The sequence below is a fragment of the Atractosteus spatula genome, chromosome 2, assembly GCF_055471065.1.
Source record: "Atractosteus spatula isolate fAtrSpa1 chromosome 2, fAtrSpa1.hap1, whole genome shotgun sequence".
Taxonomy (NCBI): domain Eukaryota; kingdom Metazoa; phylum Chordata; class Actinopteri; order Semionotiformes; family Lepisosteidae; genus Atractosteus; species Atractosteus spatula.
The window spans coordinates 46,904,110-46,923,907 of NC_142707.1; the positions used below are offsets into that span (position 1 = coordinate 46,904,110).

A 19,798-nucleotide genomic window follows, 5' to 3' on the forward strand; every position below is an offset into this window, starting at 1 on the left:
CAGACCTTTTGTTTGGACCTCAGTGGTGATCAGTTCTTACCAGTCTCCAATCACATAGCTGTATATTGTACTACTACATCACTATTAACCTAGAACTAGCTTAGTAAACCCGAGAACATGGTTGCTTCTCTTTTTATCATTGTTTAACTTGTTCAGTGATTTTTGGCTTTCCTCCATGAACCTGTTTCTTGTCGGCACTAGGGGCTAAAGAGTATTTTTACTCAGGTTTTTATCCCTCATGTTTTTTATATGCCTTCTTTAGGATCAAACAGTTTCTCGTGAAGTAGGTATGCTGTCAGAAGTAGACATTTTTAATTCCTGTGGTAGGAATCCTGAAGCTGTTGAAAGCTTAAGGGTGTTTTGATTTTATTTCACTTGTAAAGGCTGATTATTGTACAAGCACATGCTCTTTTTGTCGTCTGCCTGTGCCCACCTTGAGCAGGTGCGCAGGTGGCTTCAGACCAGAGCGGAATGAGAACGGGGTGACCATGGGCTGCTGTTATAGGAAGTGTCACCATTGCACAGGTGTGGCATCCCCAGAGTTTGCCTGTGCCCCAGAATCCTGACACTTAATAATGTAATAATAATGATAATGTTGCTTTATTAGCCCTATACAATTTCTTGCATTAGGAATTTGTCTTTTCGCATACCCCAGCTTTTCTCCATGAGACACAGACACACAGACAGGGAGAGAAGCTTGGGGTCAGAGCACAGGGTCAGCCATTGTACGGCACCCCTGGAGCAGTTGGGGTTAAGGGCCTTGCTCAGGGGCCCAACGGAGTAGGATTCCTCTGCTGGCTGCGGGATTTGAACCGGCAACCTTCCGGGCACAGGCGCAGATCCTTAGCCACAGAGCTACCACTTCAACTGGGTAGCTGTGTTAGCATGTGCAGGTGGCAAAGGAACAAGTAAAGGTTTATTTCATTCTGAAAAGAAATGAAAAGAGACACAACGTTTCAGCTGTGGACCCTTCTTCGGGTGTGAGGGAGAGAGGAAAACTGGCAGTTGATAAAGCATGGGAGAGCAAAAGATGGGAATGGAAAGGAGGCAGGAGCAGGAGAGAAGGAGTATCGACACTCAGGTGGTGCGAAGTCAAGGCAGGTGAAGAGAGGTGGGAAGTCAAAACCTGCAAATGAATACAGAGGATTAAATGGAAATGAGGCTGTTGTTGAGAGAAGGGTAAAGGTGTGATCCTAGTTTCAGGATAATTTAAGTTTCAGATGTCTTTCTGCAGTAGGAGTTCCGAAACATCTCAGTGAGAATGCAGACAGAGAGATCAGCATGATCATGGCCATTAGAGGTGAAATTGGAAATTGTGGGTTTGGAAGATGGGTTTGGAAATCCTGACACGGCCAGACTTTAATGGTGGCAGAAATGGAGGAAAATGGGTGGGTTGACTTCCAGGAGTCTGCACCCAACTGTAAAATGGAGACAGTGATAGAGGTTACTGAAATTGTAAGATGTATACATAACAGTTCTGTGTGGCTCTGGGCTCACTAGTGACTCTGATTGAATCCTGGCAGCAGGAGAGTAGACCCACATACTAGTCTCTGGTGTCTTCTCATGGTGGAAGGCCCAGTCTTTTGGCCTGATGGAGTTATCCGCTGTCTAGGGAGTGGCACTGTGTGTGCTTAGCACCTGTTTGTGATGGAATTGAATCCCAGGATGGGCAGAGAGAGCTGCACTGGTCACTACAGACAGTATTGTAAGCACAGATGATAGGGAGTCTCGTATGGTATGTTGTCTTTTTGGTGCTAAGGATATACTGTATACCTCCTTGAGCATGTGTACAGGCTCCGGGCTAGAGCCAGAGTGATGCAGTTGTCATGGTCTATGTTAATACAAATACCATTAAAAAGAGTAGGTTGGTAATTCTGTACAACAGTTCAAAGGACTTAGCTTTGGGAACTGTGGTCTTTTCAGGAGTTCTACTAATGCAGAAGTAAATATAGAGATTTAACACATAGCTAAAACATTGGTGCAGAGAATTCAGGTTTAGATTTATGGGGCATTGAATGTCCTTATGGAAAACATATGGCATTAGGGACATATACAAGCAGGATAGGCTGTGCTCAAACCAGAAAGGAACCATATTTTGGAAAGAGTAGGTGAGAGGTATTTAAACTGGGGAAATGGGGACAAGAAGCTCACGACAATCATTGTCAGCCCTATGCAACACTAAAAAGAAACAAAACAAATAATGCATCCATTTTGAATGATTGTACTTTAATGCTAAAAGAATAAAGAATAACATGCAAAATGTGAGGCTGCTGCATTAACAGGAAACCGTGACATTTCAGAAATACTGTAAATCAAGCACAGTAAAGAGAAGATGACTGGAACAAATGTAAAACTGACAAGACAGAACAGAAGGGGTGGTGGTGTGGGATTATATATAAAAAATAACCTGTTACGACAGCTAAAACTGAATAAATCACTCGTCGTACTCAGGTTTAAGAGGCATGTTATTCATACACCAATAGCTAGGATATATCAACTCTCACTTGATATGGAAGCAGGTCCCATAGAGTGGAAAATTACAAATTTAACGCCAGTTCATAAAAGTTATGAAAACAATATTTAAAGATAAAATAGAATAATACTTAGAACAACTGCATTCTCCATCACATGGGTGATTCTGGGCAGCAGGAAAGTATGAATGAATACATTAATGGGATCTGGTTGTTTTTGCAGATTCCTTTATGTACTAAACAAGGCAATGTGAAGAAACAAGAAGAAAGCAAATTGCTGTAAATGCCTGGGCTTATAGCAAAACATGTGGAGTTTAAATCCAGGAAAACTTAAAAATGCCTTAGTAAGAACCCTGCGGTCCATGTGGGTCCTAATGCCCCAGTATAGTGACGGGGACACTATACTGTAAACAGGCGCCGTCCTTTAGATGAGACGTAAAACCGAGGTCCTGACTCTCTGTGGTCATTAAAAATTCCAGGGCGTTTCTCGAAAAAGAGTATGGGTGTAACCCAGGCGTCCTGGCCAAATTTCCCACTGGCCCTTACCAATCATAGCCTCCTAATAATCCCCATCTATGAATTGGCTTCATTACTCTGCTCTCCTCCCCACTAATAGCTGGTGTGTGGTGAGCGTTCTGGCGCACTATTGCTGCCGTCGCATCATCCAGGTGGATGCTGCACATTGGTGGTGGTGGAGGGGAGACCCCATTACCTGTAAAGCGCTTTGAGTGGAGTGTCCAGAAAAGTGCTATATAAGTTTAAGCAATTATTATTAATTAATTATTATTATTATAAGAACTCGATAAAAATATTTTGTTTAGTTTTGGTCACAATACCACAAAAATAATATTATAACCTTAGAAAGAGCTCAAAGAGGAGCAACAAGAACAATTCCTGGTCTCAGGGGATTGTCATATACAGACAAGGTAAGGGAACTAAACCTCCTCAGTCTTAAATGAAGGAAACTTAGAGGAGATTTCGCCCAGATATATGAAATCCTAAGGCATATACAGTAGATAGGGTCTACCTTGGGGACTATTTCACGCTCATAATTGAGAACTAAAAAGAAATTGTTTAGTACAATCAGAAATAGTTGTTTAAGCAAAGAGTTAGGGCTGTCTTGACCAGACATTCCAGCTAGTTGGTATTAAGGATGCAAAGTGTGGATGTCAGGAAACAACTGATCAGAATTTTAGATACACTTAAATACTAAACTGCTGCAAACTTTCATTCAAAAAGGTTCGTATTCAAGACTATTAAACAGGTAAAAATGATGGTTAAGTCTCTAAAGATATATGCATTCATCCATTTAAAGCTACAGTTTCTTCAGAGAAATAATGTGAATCAATGAGAATGCTTGCTTCCACTTAAGTGTAACTGACAAGAATCACATCTGTCTGCCTTCTTACGTAAAAGCAGTACAATTGTAACGGAAGCGTTCTTTTCGGACCCTATGCAGACGACACAATCCGGGGTAGAGTGAGGGAAACACGGGGAAAAAGGCATATGCAGGAGTCGGGAATGAAAACGGGGGGCGTGTCCATTGTGCGCAGGTGTTCAGGGGGGTGAGTCCGAGGCAAACAATCCGAAACAGAGTTCAATGGGAAATCCAAGACGAGGCAAAAAGTCCAAAGCTGGGTGGTCCATCCGAGACGAGGACAAACAGGATTAAAAACCGGAGCGGGATCTGGTGGAGGGTCGGGGGGAAAAGGGGGGGAATGGGACCAGACGCTCCAGATCCCGGACTCGCTTGGTACGGGAAGCAATGCAGAGCCCGGAACAGAGTGGGCGTCTGGCTCATATAGGGAGGCAGGAACAGGGAGCAGGTGCACAAAATCAACACGGAAGTGAAAGAGCCGGAGCGCCCTTAAGGAGGAGGGACTACAATCGTGAAAACAATGACAATATCCACATGTTTACTGTACACTGCACAGATTACCATTACACTGCCTGCTCTCGTAGTGCATATTTGCCGCCAGATTCTTTCCACAGAAGACAATAGGACTTAATAAACTGCTTTGCAATTATAGGTTGCTGTAGTAAACTGTTATCTGTAAATGGTTTAAGACATTTCTGCTATATCTTTATTTGTCATTTATCAGCTAAATGTTTTTGTAAAATCATCCATACTGATTGTTTGGGTGCGGTGGGCTGGTCTTGCCACTGCTGTGCAGAATATTTCCATTTTAGCCAAAAACAGCGTGTTTTTAATTTTTTTCAGAAGTACTGATTAACACAAAAAAGTGAAAGATTCTCGCATGCCTAGCACAACTGTGTCCGCTGGAATGTACTAATTGATCCATGTTATTAAACGCAGGCTAAACTGTAGGAATTATGAATAAATTATTTCTGTCACAAATCTTTTGCTAAAATATAGGCTCTACCATTAGTAGATATCACTCTTCTAATTCATCATGTGCTGTTTGGCCCTTAGTAGAAATTAAGATGAAATACAGTAGCGGTTCCTGGCAATTTGAACTGTTACATCTGAAAAGTCCATATGACACCATACACGATAGAGTATTTCATTAAAAGGTTAAAATATAATAAAGTCCCATCTTTTCATTTTATCACTTCTTTTTCAGAAATCATATTTATTGAAGCATTAGGCATGTGTCACATACCAGTGCCTGAAACTCAGAAATTTTGACATGATCCTTGGTGTTGTGATAATTTAATACCAGAGGCAGATTCCCATGTACAATCATACCATATCTGACCTTCATCACAATATGGAAACATGACTTGGAGTGCCAGAGCTTTGCTTTTTGCATACAGCATGCACAGTATACTGTATAAGTACAGTTCAAAACAAGTATACTACCACCCTATATGTGAGATAATGTATTCAGTAAATTATTGTATTTATTTCTTTCTTTTATTTCTCTTATAGTATAACAGTATAAAATCCTTTAAAGCATCTTTGTAAGTGGTGTTTAAGACTATTGAATTACCTGGTTTAAAGTACTATACAAGGTGCACTTCTCTAATATTTGCTATGGGTCATATTGGCTCATTGTTTCCTTATTTGAAGCCTTGATTTCTGCAAATCGTTTTCTCAGAACTTAATGACAGACAGGGTTCTGATGGAACTAATCCTCATCCTTTCTCCTCATACTGGTCTTCGTCTGATGCAGTATTGTATTTCATTTCTAAACTATCCCACGTTTCCTGCTAAATCTAGCTCGCCACAGAAGAATGTTGGAAGAGCTTAGTAAATCTGCAGCTCTAGAGTTTTCTGCTGTTATGTCCCTGAGGTCCAAAACATCCTTCCTGTTAGGGGTGTGTCATTTAAGCCCTAGATTTTAGTAAACTGTTCAAAAACTCTTGTATAAATTAGTTTTTGGATCGTGCTATATTATCGTTATAAAAACACTCAGGGATGCTACTGTATGTGTGAGGAGTTGTGTTGCATTTTTATTTTAAGGCTCTTCTGAATGCCAGAATGTTTTTATAAAATACACGAAACATAAAATGCTCGGTGTGTGGGGGTCCTGAACCGTCACAATCGTAATCCCTCCTCTTAAGGGCGCTCTGGCTCTTTCACTTTGTTGTTGATTTTGTGCACCTGCCTTGTATCCTGCCCCTCCTTATTTAAGCCAGACGCTCTCACTATTCTGGGCTCAGCAGTGGAAGATGGACGCCCGGAAGCCTGCCTGCCTGCGGTTCCTGGAGTGACCTGACGGCACAGGCTTCACCACGGCGTCCTGACCATCTGGGTCCGGGGCTTGGAGTGCCTGGCCCTGTTAACCCACTTTTATTCCCCATCCCTGCACAGGATCCCATTCCAGTTTTTAAACTTGTCTTGTCTCGTTTGGATTACCTGGCTCTGGACTACACCCTGGATTTCCCTTTGGACTCCCTTGGACTTGTACACCTGGACCACGTCCCCCCCACCCTGAGCACCAGTGCTCAGTCGTCACGCCCCCTTTTTGCCAACCTGCCCAGTTCCTAGTCGTCTCCTCCCCGTGTCCGTTTCACTACTTCTGCATTATACATCTGCATAGGGTCCTGCCCAACACATCGTGACGCTGAACTAGTTAAAATGCAACAGTTTGTAAAACGACTTTCACGAAACAAAATTGTTGCAGACTTCATGGCTTCTTTGCCAGTGACAGATTGTTTATAATTAGATTTTGCAATCCAAACTGGAAACAGACCAGCCTATTAAGTTACTGAAGCAATTTGAATAACAAGCAGCTGGATGTTTAAAAAGGTAATGGGACACTGTGCCGCTTTGTGAAAACAGATTTGATTGATTGTGTTTTAGGCATGAATAAATTCCATTTCTAAAAACATTGGTCTTCACAAAAGTAAAATAAAAGGATTTGTTTACTCCCCGCATGCAAAACCAGAACAACAGCAATAAAAAATGTGTAATTTAATAATTGTGTGGTTAGTCTGGAAAGATTTGATTTATTTCCATTTATTCCATATGTTAGATCTACTGTATACTGTATTACAGTGTAAGCTGTAACCTGACTGTATATAGTTGTCATGTTTTACATTACAATATGTTCAATAACTAGATGAGCAGTGCCATCCTGTCTACTTTGACAGAATTACCTTCTTATGAATATCTTTTTTATTTTATAATATATCCATATATGAAGATACTTACAGTATGCCAAACTACAATTTATTCAGTTAGAAAACAATTTTTACAAACAGTATTCCCTTAAACCAGGGGTGGCAAACGATTTCTTTGTTGACAGCCACTTCTATGTAATGAAAAACATTCCAGGCTACATCTAGCCTGTAGTTTTATAAAGGTATACAAGGGTACTTTTGTAGTTATAGATGTTTTCTAATCCTTAAAAAAAACATATGCATACAGTGCCTTTATTTCAACGAGCTTGAAATAGTTTGCTATCTACCACCCATTTTCTAAATTGCTTTATCCAGTATAGTGCCGAGGGGGAAGTTGGAGTACGAATTGGGCACAACGCAAAATATACCCATAACCCTCGTAGTCCAGCTAACAGATGGCATTCAGCATTTCAGAATTCCTATAACACAGCTGTTTCTCATTCACATGTCTTTCACATTTTAGTCCTAAAGGTTTTAAAAGTTGCTTAAAGGGCAACTTTAATCTCCCCATGTCATTGGCAAGAATGCTTCAGTCCACGGGGTTTTTCTCAGACTTTATCCTAATATTCAGAGATAAGCACCATTTCTAAACCTGCCACTTAAGGTCATAAAATCCTTCCTCCAAAGGAGGCTGACACTTTTCATTTGTAATGTACAGTGTTTTACATCTGAGATTGAATTTATCAGACAGACTGGAGCATTGTAATTTACTTTAGCTGTCACACCAACTGAGTGCAGAGCTGTATTTCACAATCATTTAGAGAGCACGGATCATTGTGACGGACAATTCCAAGTCCTTAGCAGGCAGCACTATTATAGACATTCAAGAGGGGAGCTGTCTCAGACTGCAAAGTAACAAAGAAAGTTTGATTTCATACCGAAAAATAGACCGAAAGAACACGTTTCAGATGTTGAGCCTTCTTTCCGTGTGAAGGAGATAGAAAAGGTGCTGGGATATGAAGCAAAGGACAACAAAGGACTGTTAGAGGTTCAGTGTATTGGATTCAGCCATGTAACTTAAAGCAAGAAGTCTGGGTAGGAAGTTTTATTTACATCCGTCCATCCATCCATTTTCTAACTGCTTAATCCAGCGCCAATACGGGATCATGGGGGAGCTGGAGCCCATCCTGGCACGCGATGAGCAAAGGCAGGATACAGCCTTGACGGGACGCCTGTCCATCGCTGGCCTCACGCAGACACAGACGTGCAAACACACACCAGGGCAAATTTGTGCATAAGCTATCAGTGTCTTTGGACTGTGGGAGAAACCAGAGCACTTAGAGGAAACCCATACAAATAGGGGGAGAACACACAAACTACATTAAGATACTACCCCAGGAACTGAACCCACAGCCCCAGTGCTGTGAGGCAGCAGTGCTAACCACTGCACTACCACGATGCCTTGCTATCTACTGTACATGTGCATTGTAAAATTAAGTTAATGTCAGAGAAGGCAGATTCACACATTACGCCAAACAGTTTTGCTTGCTTTACTTTTAAAATAAAAATGAACAAAATGAACATCATTCCTTGCCAATTATGTACGGTACACTTCCTTCTTATTTTGGTTGTTGTAGCAGTGTCATACCTAAACTTCTAGATTCACACTTTAAGTGGTGGGGGCCCTCATTTTACTCTGTCATCCTTTTTGTGACATCTACCATAGCAGAGAGAAAGTCATTGACCAGGAATCTGTCTGGGTGTGCAGTGCTACTGTAGTGCCATGTAGGGAACTTTGGAGCTGTAAAGCTTCTTTGTGTTGTTAAAACACAGTTTTCTGTGACACTTTGATAAGGGCATAGAGTAATATACTTATATGCATTTATGTTTTAGTTAGACAAACAACTATTTCTTAATCAAATTGGATCATTTAATGCTCTGTGAAATTGAGTATTCCTGTTGTTTTGGTTATTGCAGGTGATGGGGTCTGCTGAGTGTGACCTTTGGTGTTATATTAATTAACTGCCTGATAGTTTTTTAGTTTATAATCCTGTCTGTGCTATAAAAAGAAAAGGCGATCAACCATGTGTAATTAAACTGAGTCACAAGAGTTTCAGACAGTGATTTCATGTTTTTTTTCAGAATATACAGTAGAACTGGATAGTCTGGATCACGGTTTCTAAAGAAAGGTATTGTTCAGAAGCTGGCTTTCTTTCCTCTCAAGAAGTTACTACTTTGCTGTTTCTTTCAAGCCCCTGCATTGCTTTTAATTGGGAAAGAAATTTCACTTTCATGTTTGAAGGAAGCCTTTTCCTATACATACAGTATTGTATAACACATCTGTGTTATTAAATTTATTTGTGTTCTGCCTAGCAATATTTGCTTGTAGTTGGCTCTTTGCTGGAATATTGCTTATTTTCCAAGAACATAAAGCCCAGTTCTAAAATTTCCACAAAAAAGGCAAGTTAGATATAGGACAGACATGTTTTAGGTTGTCCAGAGCCATGTTTGTTTTTTTAGGCACAGGTGTAACTTAAACCATTTTAAAGGCTGTTGCTCCAGTAATCAAGGACTCATTTATTATGCGGAGGACAGTAGGGCAGAGGGCTGGAAAACAGGTTTGAAATAAAACAGAAGGAATGGGATCTTGTACACAGGTGGTGGGAATAATACGCGATACCAATTTATTAAGGCATACAGTTTCAAGTTAAGAGAAACAAGAAAGAGGAGAACCGCTAAAAACAGGCATGCAGGGAGGAGGTGGGGTAGTAGTAAGCATGGTGGAAAAAATGTGATGCCTAATCTGATCAATCTTGGTTGTAAACAACTCTAAAAAAGTGTTTTGCAAAGTTGGAATGAGGCACGTGATGTAGTGGGGCAGTTAAGCTTTAGCATTTGAGCGATGGTGGAGAACAGGTATCTAGGATTGTTTAGGTTATTCTCAATGATATGGGAGAAGGATCTAGCTGGACCTAGCAGACATGTCGGTGTACCATGTGGCACGGAGAGTTTTCTTTTGACTGAAAGTTATGAGACCCTGCTGCAGCTGCTGCACTCTGCTATACTAGTACGGTTTGCATGAACTAAGTGCATAAACTAGTGTGGAATCAGTTAATTAAGCATATTTTCCCGTTCCATTTCTACAATTTAAAATACAAGTACACATGTTAAAATTTTCACTACTACACTATATAAATAAAGTTAATGACAAGCACAATAATCTATATTCTGGGTGAAATGGGTGAGCATGGAACACGTTTGTAATGTTTTATAATAGAGTTCTGATGGGCATATTTTAGCACACTTTGTCAAACAAACTTCACAGCTTTTTCATATATAAATAAAACTCTGATGATACACAATTGTTCTTATTATATCTTTCCTCCTAGAAGGAGACTCATAGAAAGGAAATTACGTTTTTTCTGTAAAAATATTGAAAATTTGGCTCATTTTTGGTTTGCTGTTGATAGCTGGCTATATCCATAAATAATCCAATAATATTCCTTTTCGTAAACATAACTTAGCCGGTCACAGTCTGTGAGACTGAATCTCTCTTTCCTAGTGTTAATCCTGCATCAGCAGGGTCCGCTTGTTGGCACACCAGTCTCCATTTGGTGGTTTGAACCGAATCTTTGAGCTGACAGTGCCATTAACTGCGACCGAGAAATACTCCAACCGGCGTGTCGCTCCACCTGCCGTCGGAGTGGGAGGGGGGGGAGGAGAACAAAGTAATGTAGCCAATTCATAGAGGGGGATTATTAGGAGGCATGGGAAATTTGGCCAGGACGCTGGGGTTACACCCCTACTCTTTTCGAGAAACACCCTGGGATTTTTAATGACCACAGAGAGTCAGGACCTCAGTTTTACATCTCATCTGAAGGACAGCGCTTATTTACAGTATAGTGTCCTTGTCACTATACTGGGGCATTAAGACCCACCTGGACCTCAGGGTGAGCACCCCCTGCTGGCCCCACTAACACCTCTTCCAGCAGCAACCTTAGTTTTTCCCAGGAGGTCTCCCATCCAGGTACTGGCCAGGCTCACACCTGCTTAGCTTCAGTGGGCTGCCAGTTGTGAGTTGCAGGGTGATATGGCTGCTGGCCTTAGTCTGTGAGACTGACTAACTCAAATAAATCAAGCTCAATAAGTATGACCTCAGAGGATTCCTTTCTGTGTGTTTATCCAGTTCTCTGGTTGCCATGAAGACAGAGGTGTGCAACTATTAATAAACACTCCCGGTGAGCCGATTAAGTACACGGCAAGAAGGAGGGCTGATAGCATGATTACTGTGCTTCAGGTATTCACAATTCTAAAAACCACTCACAAGGTTAAGGTAGGGGATGTTCTCAGAACCATCAGTGCAAACAGACCAGAGTGCCCATGTAGAAACAAAGGTGTTTAAAACTTTGAAAAAAATAGGCATTTTAAAACTTAGAACAGTAAACATCTGTATTTACACAAGCATTCTGGGAGTCTGGATTACGCTACCTAACCACTTTATTGAAGCAAATATTGTACCATCATTTCTTTAATGTGTAGTTTTGTGAATTTACTGGGACAATTTACTAATTGTAACAGTAATTCATGTGGTGGTTCTTTGGCTATTAGGATTCAATCGTCAGAATAATCAGCAATACTTACATGGGTTCAAATACACAAAATACACTTATTAATACATAAGATTGTGCATATAAAACATATGACAGTCTGCCTGGATACAGACAGAAGATCTTATTGTGAGAGTTACCAAGATACAGAATATATCACAATCACAAAGAGATATAGTGCAAGGCAAGGAATATGCATTTAGTATACCATTCGGCTATACTATCTCATTAATCAGTCTCATTAATACAGATTCTACATTAGATACTTATAGGTAAATACATTACTTATATGAATTAAATTGATATCAACCTGTGTTGAAATAGCAAATGAATTCCCAAGGTCGGTAATGTAGAATTGGGGGTGGTGCGGTGGCTCTGTGGATGAGTTTGTATCCCGCGGCTGGCAGAGGAATCCTACTCCGTTGGGCCCCTGAGCAAGGCCCTTAACACCAACTACTCCAGGAGTGCCATATAAATGTCTGACCCTGCGCTCTGACCCCAAGCTTCTCTCCCTGTCTGTGTGTCTCATGGAGAGCAAGTTGGGGTATGCGAAAAGACCAATTCCTAATTCAAGAAATTGTATATGGCCAATAAAGTGATCTTATCTTATCTTATATTGAATTTATACTCATACAGTATATGGATTCGTATCTCCCGGCAAGGACAGTGTAGAAACAGCTGACAGGCTCTGTCGAAGCGGTATCCACTCAGTGGTCTTCTGGCTTGATGCCCCACCAGCTCTGGTGGAGTTCAGAGTCGTGGGGAGAAGGAGAGAGAGTGTTCCTCTGTCAGCTTCGTGCTGGACCGTTGTTACTCTCCAGGGACCTGCTAGTTAGCATCAAGCTGGATGAGTGGAAGTCTGTGCACAGAGGTGACTGCGTGGTCAGAGTAAGTCACTCTTTGGGGGGAGAAACTTGTTTTGCTCCCGGCATAGTGGCTACCTCTGAATAACAGTATTCGTATATCGACAAAAGTCCAACTGTATTGCTCCGGTGATCAGATGGATACAATGGTGGTTGCTAGCAGTTCACGCAGTCTTGCTGCAGGTTTGACCCCGGGCAGAATTCTGTCTATACGTATGGTCTCTCTCTCGCTCGGAACTTAGGAAAAAGTTACCAACACTCAGACAACAGCACTGGCAGTCACGTGATTGTCAGACAGCCAAGTTGCTCAAGCAAGTCTGAAGGAGAGTGAACTGAGGAGCAATCTCGAAGCTCTGTACAATGCCTTTTAACTGGAGGACATACAGTATGGTTGGTGATTGGTCAATAGGTTGCCAGACAGTTGAGGTCCCCATACCCAGCAGGTTCCTGATTGGTTGGTCAATTTGAGGAATGATTGCCCATGACCTCTGACTCTAGGACCACAATCCAGATGTGCTTAGGGTCTCACTAGACAATCAGGACCAAGAGTGGGCATCTATCATAATACTGTAGCTGGTGGCATCCCGATCATGGGAACTGTTCCTTATCAGGAAGACAAACATCCCTAAAACAGTGTACAAACATGAATAGGTCCTCTGTGGCTTGGACCACAGAAATGAGAGAGATGGGCCTTACTGGGAAAAGCACAGCAACACTTAATTTGGTCTTCATAATAAGCATTGCTGCTACAACAGTGTAAGATCTTCTTAGCTACTTAAAACCAAAAAAGCTACTGTAGAAGAGCCCAGTGGCCTCTTATTGGAAAACTTTATGTCCCCTTTTTCTCCCTTTATTTGATTAAATTGTTAAGATTTCCTGGGTTTAATTTTGATTGCCAATATATCTATTTTTCACAACCATATAGGGAAGAGTTAAATGTGTTGTAGTCAGAAAATGCAGGATAATTCTAATGTAATTTGCTGACAAAGTAATTTTTGTACTTAACCACATAGGAAGAGGCTTAGTTAGATTAACACTTAGTTAGATTAACACACTTGTTTAATCTCCTTTTTTGGAGATAGACTTAGATAGACTAGATAGCTGCCACTGTATTTTTTCCACAAAGCAGACAAGATGAATATTTCCATGGGAGAAATTTACTTTACCTTGTTGAAAACCAAGTGGGGTGGCATTTATTTCCATTTCAAGCATGGTTACATACATTCAGCATTTCATATGACACCACAGTGGAAGTGAAATTCAAGGGGTTGCTAAGAATATAAGATGAGGAATATCAGCATTAGCATTAATTATTTCTTTGAAAATGTATTGATCTTCTCAATATGAGCTGGTCATACTAAAAAAGCTCACTGAAAATTAGCGTGGCTATGTGTAATTATCATGTTGGAATATAAATTCTTCACCCTTTGGTTTACACTATTCATTGTATACAGTAATATTCTTCTATATACAAAACATTCACTTTTCATACAATTGCACTCATGGAACACATGTAATAATGCATGCTTACTCATCAGATTTTGTTTCTTTTTTTCTTCTGAATTGCTTGTTATACCATTGAGGTGTTAATGAGAAGGTTAATGAGAAGGTTTTGGCTGCTTTAACATGTATACAAGAAAAGCAAATGGTACAGTTTTAGAAATGTAAATTTATTATTAGTCATGTTCATGTAGAGCCTGATGAAGGTAACTTGTAAATAAAAAGATTATATTTTAAACATTATAATAACAATAAACACTCAGTCAGATATAAGCCTCGTCTTCTCAAACTGGCAAGAAGCTCAAAACATAAAACAATTGTTACAAGAGTGTTGTTTGCAGTAAGATGACAGTAAAACATTTCTATTGTGTTTTCTTGTGAAGCCAATTCTCTATATACAGTATCTTGTACAGTATATAAATATTGTCATTTCATGGGTTGATCAGGAATTAATCAAATGTGGCAAGCAAAGCAAATGTCACTGTGGGCTGTAAAAAAAATTGGCACGATTGGTGATAATTGGTTTAGATTCTGTTCTGGTATAGAATATAACTTGCTTCTAGTTAGAGGCAGACAGATGACCCTGAGGTTAAAAATGACCTTTCTGGTTATTACATGTGAATTGATCACTCTATTCTGTCTGAATAATCAGCCCTTTAGATCAGTTCTGCAATGCAAGATGACAGGGAGAAAGAAGCACACCCTTAAATCTCTTGATAAATAAGTTGTAGTTTTTAAAATAAATTGCCATCTAATAATAATTTGGAGATCTCAAATTGTTACAGAAAATTTCACGAATAGCATAATGATCTGCTTCTTGAGATAAAGATTTGTTTTGAAGAGAATCTTCTTATTTAATTTTAAGTACAGTAAAAAGAGCAAAAAATGGAATCCCGAATAATTCAAAATTGTTGTAAGAAAGAAAAATCACATGAAGCCACCTGTTGTTAACTTGGGCTGAAATAAATTATCAGACAATAAAAACGTTTTCTTGGCTTCTAAGAAAAGTTTGAACAGAAGTTTCACATTGAATATTGACTTACTGTAGGTGCAGTGTGTAAGAACAGATCTTGACTGGAATTTTTTGAATATTCACAGAAAGAAATTTTGCCTTTTTCTGTGGTACCTCATGTCTAATTCAATATGTCATAAAGCATTGTTTTACAGATTTTAATGAGAAATGGTTAAATGCACCTCACAGAGAGCTGATGTTTTGCTTTAATGCAAAAGTTTTGAACATTTGAACATTAAACTGAATGTGACAGAAGCCTTTTATCCTTTTGGAATGCCCCCTGTCTGTATAATTCTTTTTGTGCAAAAAAGTAGCATGCTTGAATGGTTTTAGATCCCTTTGATGCTCACATATATTTTAATACAGTCCTTTTTAATTTTCTGGATGTTTTATATTGCAAGGCACAATGCTGTACATGGAACTCCTATATCATGCATGTAATTTATTGTTTTACAGTGAGCATATTGCTTAAAAGTCGAAGTGAGTTGAAGTTTAAGTCCTTAAGTATTACGAATTTTAATTTTACTCTGCATTACTCTGTCATGGATGTGCATCCAAAATGCTATTTAACTTATTTACTTTTTTGCTATTTTACTTTTTAACTATTTAGGTTCTATCACCTTGCCTTCTAGCTTCTGTCTTCAATACAAAAACGATTTGACTGACAAAATAGGGAAGTCACATGGCTTACAGAAAAAATATTTTGTAATCCACGACAAGTAAATCTGATCTCCAAGGTTTTTTTTTGTTGTGTGACATACAGTATGTCTGTCAGAGTTCAGATCAGAGTGCTATCTTAGGTTAAGGTTTCCCATACAGTAGTTCCAATTGAGATAAAACATGTTGTTGTCAAAAGATGTAATCCTTTTTACTGCATTTACTGTGACACTTCATTTTTGAAACACGACACTTAGGTACTAACTGTAATATGAATAGGATGGGCATTTGAGTTTGTGTGAATAAATGAGGTTGCATATCATATTCAGTGTGCCACAAAACGTCTTAGCCATCTAAAACTGAACAACCTTCTGTAAACAGCTCCTTTGTTAACGCTAATTCAATCTAACAGTTGTTACTTTGTCTGGAGGCTTGTTAAAAGCAGCTAGATGGTACTCTGCTTTCTGTCACTCATGCCATTGCAGAAGGCTGAATTCAGCCAGTGAAGGTGCTGGGTGGAGTGCAGATTGAGCTCTGTCATTCAGGAGCTGTGGATTTGAACCTTGGTCACTGCGCACTAGTCAACTGTGACTCGGGTTCTCCAAGCAGCTGGCTACAATTGTGCTAATCCGGGTGGGATCTCTCGCTATCCGGTGACACAGCGATCCCTGGAGGTTCGCAGCGATATCAGTGCGGGACACTCCTGGCCCTGCTGTGTGAAGCTGCGCAGACTGTGTCATGCTAACCTGCAAGTGACTCCTAGGCGGGTGCCTTGGAAGAGCCTGCCCGTGTCTCATTCTCCTCTTGTATCAACTGGAGGTGAACTGAGACTTGAAAACACATGACTACAGCGATTCCAAAGTGCACAAAAAAGGCACCCACTGTCATGTTATCATGATAAACCAAGTTCCAATTATGATTGCATGCTAGATTAGGCAGCCAGTACTTGCATTGCTTAATTAGCCGCAGGAATAAACAGTTGACATTAACGTGGTTGTTTTTTAAATTAAACATCCTATTAAACCACAGGAGATTTGCTGTCAGATTTAATCACTTTTAATCTATCCAAGTGTTGTCTCAAAAAGCATGTGACTGAACCTTCTTACCAAGAAATCCTTTTTTTACTGACTTCTTAACTATGTCAGATACGGTAAGTACTGGTGCTTCAACGTGGAGATTTAGTCTCAGTTCCTTCAGCCATAACTGTTTTAATTATGACCACTACAAAGAAATTGCCTGCTGAATACCATAAGAGTTTGTTGGCTTTGAATCCCAACCTTACATACTGTATGCAGTTAAGTGAATAGCAAATGTACCGTATATGTACAATTACTTTCTATCAATATAATAGTTCATTTAGTAACATTCAGTTTGATATAACCTAAGCGTATTAATAAAGGTAGGTGTATGTTTCTGACTAACTTGTATAAAATAATATTAATATCTTAAGCTTTCCCTTGTCACCAGTGCTATCAACAATATCTTGCAAATATGTGAACTAAATGTCTATATTTTATGCTTTACTGCAATTATAGGGTGATCATAACACAATTCGGCTTTTTTAAAGGTATATTTTGAAATTGTACAAATAGAATCCAAAACAAACATTGGTGCCTCACGGTGCTGGGGCAAAGGGTTGAATTCTTGGGGTGTTGTCTTTGTCCTCCTCGTGTTCATGTGGGTTTCCTCTCGGTGCTTCAGTTTCCTCCCACAGTCCAAAGACATGCTGGTAGGTTAATTGGCTTCTGGGAAAATTGGCTCTGGTGTTGCATGTGTCTGTGTCTCTGTGTAACCTGTAATGGTCTAACAGGGCGTTAGACCAAGGTTTATCCTGCCTTGTACCCATTGCTTGCCAGAATAAGCTCCGGTTCTCCCGTGACCCGGATTGGATAAAGCAGTAAGAAAATGGATGGATGGATATTATATTGTATATACTGTACAGTATAATTAAACATTTTACACTTTATAAAAATTCTAACAAATCTTTGACGAAAAACAATGGACTTTATAAGATGATTAAAAGGGACAAGAACCGGTTAAAAAGGACTTCAATGAATTTTAAGATAAGATACAGCAAGGACTAAGACTAAGTAAAGAAAACTGTCATGGAAGTCAGAATAATTTTAAAAAATATATATTGTTTTCAACATTGCCACAATATCTGAACAGAAAAGAATGAAAGACAGAAATGTGCTGTGTGGGTTAATCAGAAAAACTATTTGTGCACAGAATAACAAGGTACTGTATTATTCAAAATGATCCCAGAGGGAGATCGGCCACTTTTATTTATTCTGAAGTGACTATAAATTTGTTAAGCAACTACTTTAGTAATTACATTAAGTTCTGTTTGCATTAAAAACACACAATTGTGATAGAGAGATTAAATAACTAATATAACTCCAACAAATTTGAATCCAATCACTGCCTTCAATCAGAAAAACCCATCACGACCATCAAACCTGGTGGTGGGAGTGCTGTAGTTTGGGGCTGCTCTGCTACCTCAGGATCTAGACGGCTTGCTAGCATTAATAGAGCCATGAAGTCAGGGTTACATCAGCAAAATTTTGGAGAAGAATGTCAGACCGTCTATTCATCAGCAGAAGCTGAGGCTAAAGTAGGTCATGCACCAAGACAATGACCCTAAAGACACAAGCAAATCTACAACAGAATGGCTGAAGAAGAAGTTTCACATTTTTGATTGGCCAAGTCAAAGCCCAGACCTTAATCCCATTGAAATGTTTTGGCATGATCTGAAACGAGCTGTTCATGCAAGGAAATCCTCAAATGTCACAGCACTGTAAAGAAGAATGGAACAAATGCCTAAAACATTTGCAGGAAAACATTTCTAGTTGAAGTCATTGCTGCTGAAGGAGGTGCCACAAGTTACTGAATCTAAGGGTTCAGAGACTTTTTCACATGTAAATATTTTACTGTTAAATCATTTTGTTAATTAGATAATCCAAGTATGTCTTATATCTTTAAATTACACATTTAATTACTGTAGGTATCCTAAGATTTTATTAAGACTTCAATAAAAATCTAATTATATTTAGGACTAAAATGTACAAAAATACAGATCAACCTAGGAGATTCACAAACTTTTTCTCTCCACTGTAGGCTAGCAATGTGTGTGGACACCATTTGAAATAATACAGATTGTATGTCTACAGTACATACTTTGGACTAGGTTGGAGGTGCTGTCTTATGGATTCTGTCCCGTTCCACTTATACAGAAGGAGCTTTTACAACAAGCATGTGCCTGTTCACTTGTGTTTGCGTTCTGCTTCATCGCACTTTAGTCCTCAATTCATCCTAGCTCATTCCACAAATGTTAAATGGAGCTCAAGTCTGCTGTGCATAAAAAGTCACATTCTCATCTTGTAAGAAAGCTGTTTTTACATGAGAAGCTTGGGGACTTGCATTGTCCAGCTGAAATGTTATCAGTTCAGAATGAACCTAAGGAAGGGCAACAAGTGAGGACTTAATCTATCATTACAATTGGACTTCTGGAGGGACCAGTAACTCTTGCTTGTCCAATCACAATGGGACCTTAACATCAAGTAGTCTGTTGTGCTTACCGGTTAACATACAGTATTGTTCTACACATCTGCACCACTGCTGACATTCATCAGGGTGGTCTACATGAAACCTTGCTTCATCAATAAACAGGACTTGGCTGTACTGCTGGTGAATCCACCTCAGGTTCTGCTCCAACATACTGATGGCTTGAAGGTTTTGTTCTACTGATAAGAAGTTTTTTTTCTGTATTTATTTTGCTTGAATGTGACGATCATTAAGGTAAATCACCTAGTCACCAGTGCCCAATCAACTATCTCCCTAATAAGATGATTCATTGCATGCAGTACAGCAAAATGAGTTTTCCACAGTCAGTCATGTATAAATACAAAATCATCTCAAAAACACTTTAACCAAGATCCAAAATGCTATATAAAAGAATGATTGTTTCTTTTGATGCTTAGTATATACTGTGTACATGTATGTTTTAGTATACACATAAGGCTGTGTTGTGTATGCTAAACAAAGTTTGATTTAAGCACAGATTCCTGGAGCAATCTGTTCATTTCACTAAAAGGTTTTGGTGTTTTTATGTCATGTTTAATAAGTATTTGTTTTGAAAAACATAACAAACGTACTTTA

The 19,798-nt window shown here is 39.4% G+C and overlaps 1 protein-coding gene across 3 annotated transcripts in view; it reads left to right on the forward strand.

Annotated features, from left to right (window-relative positions):
- Nucleotides 1-19,798, forward strand: part of klhl32 (kelch-like family member 32) — a 78,589-nt gene that overhangs the window by 15,857 nt on the left and 42,934 nt on the right. The gene's annotated exons all lie outside the window — the stretch shown is intronic.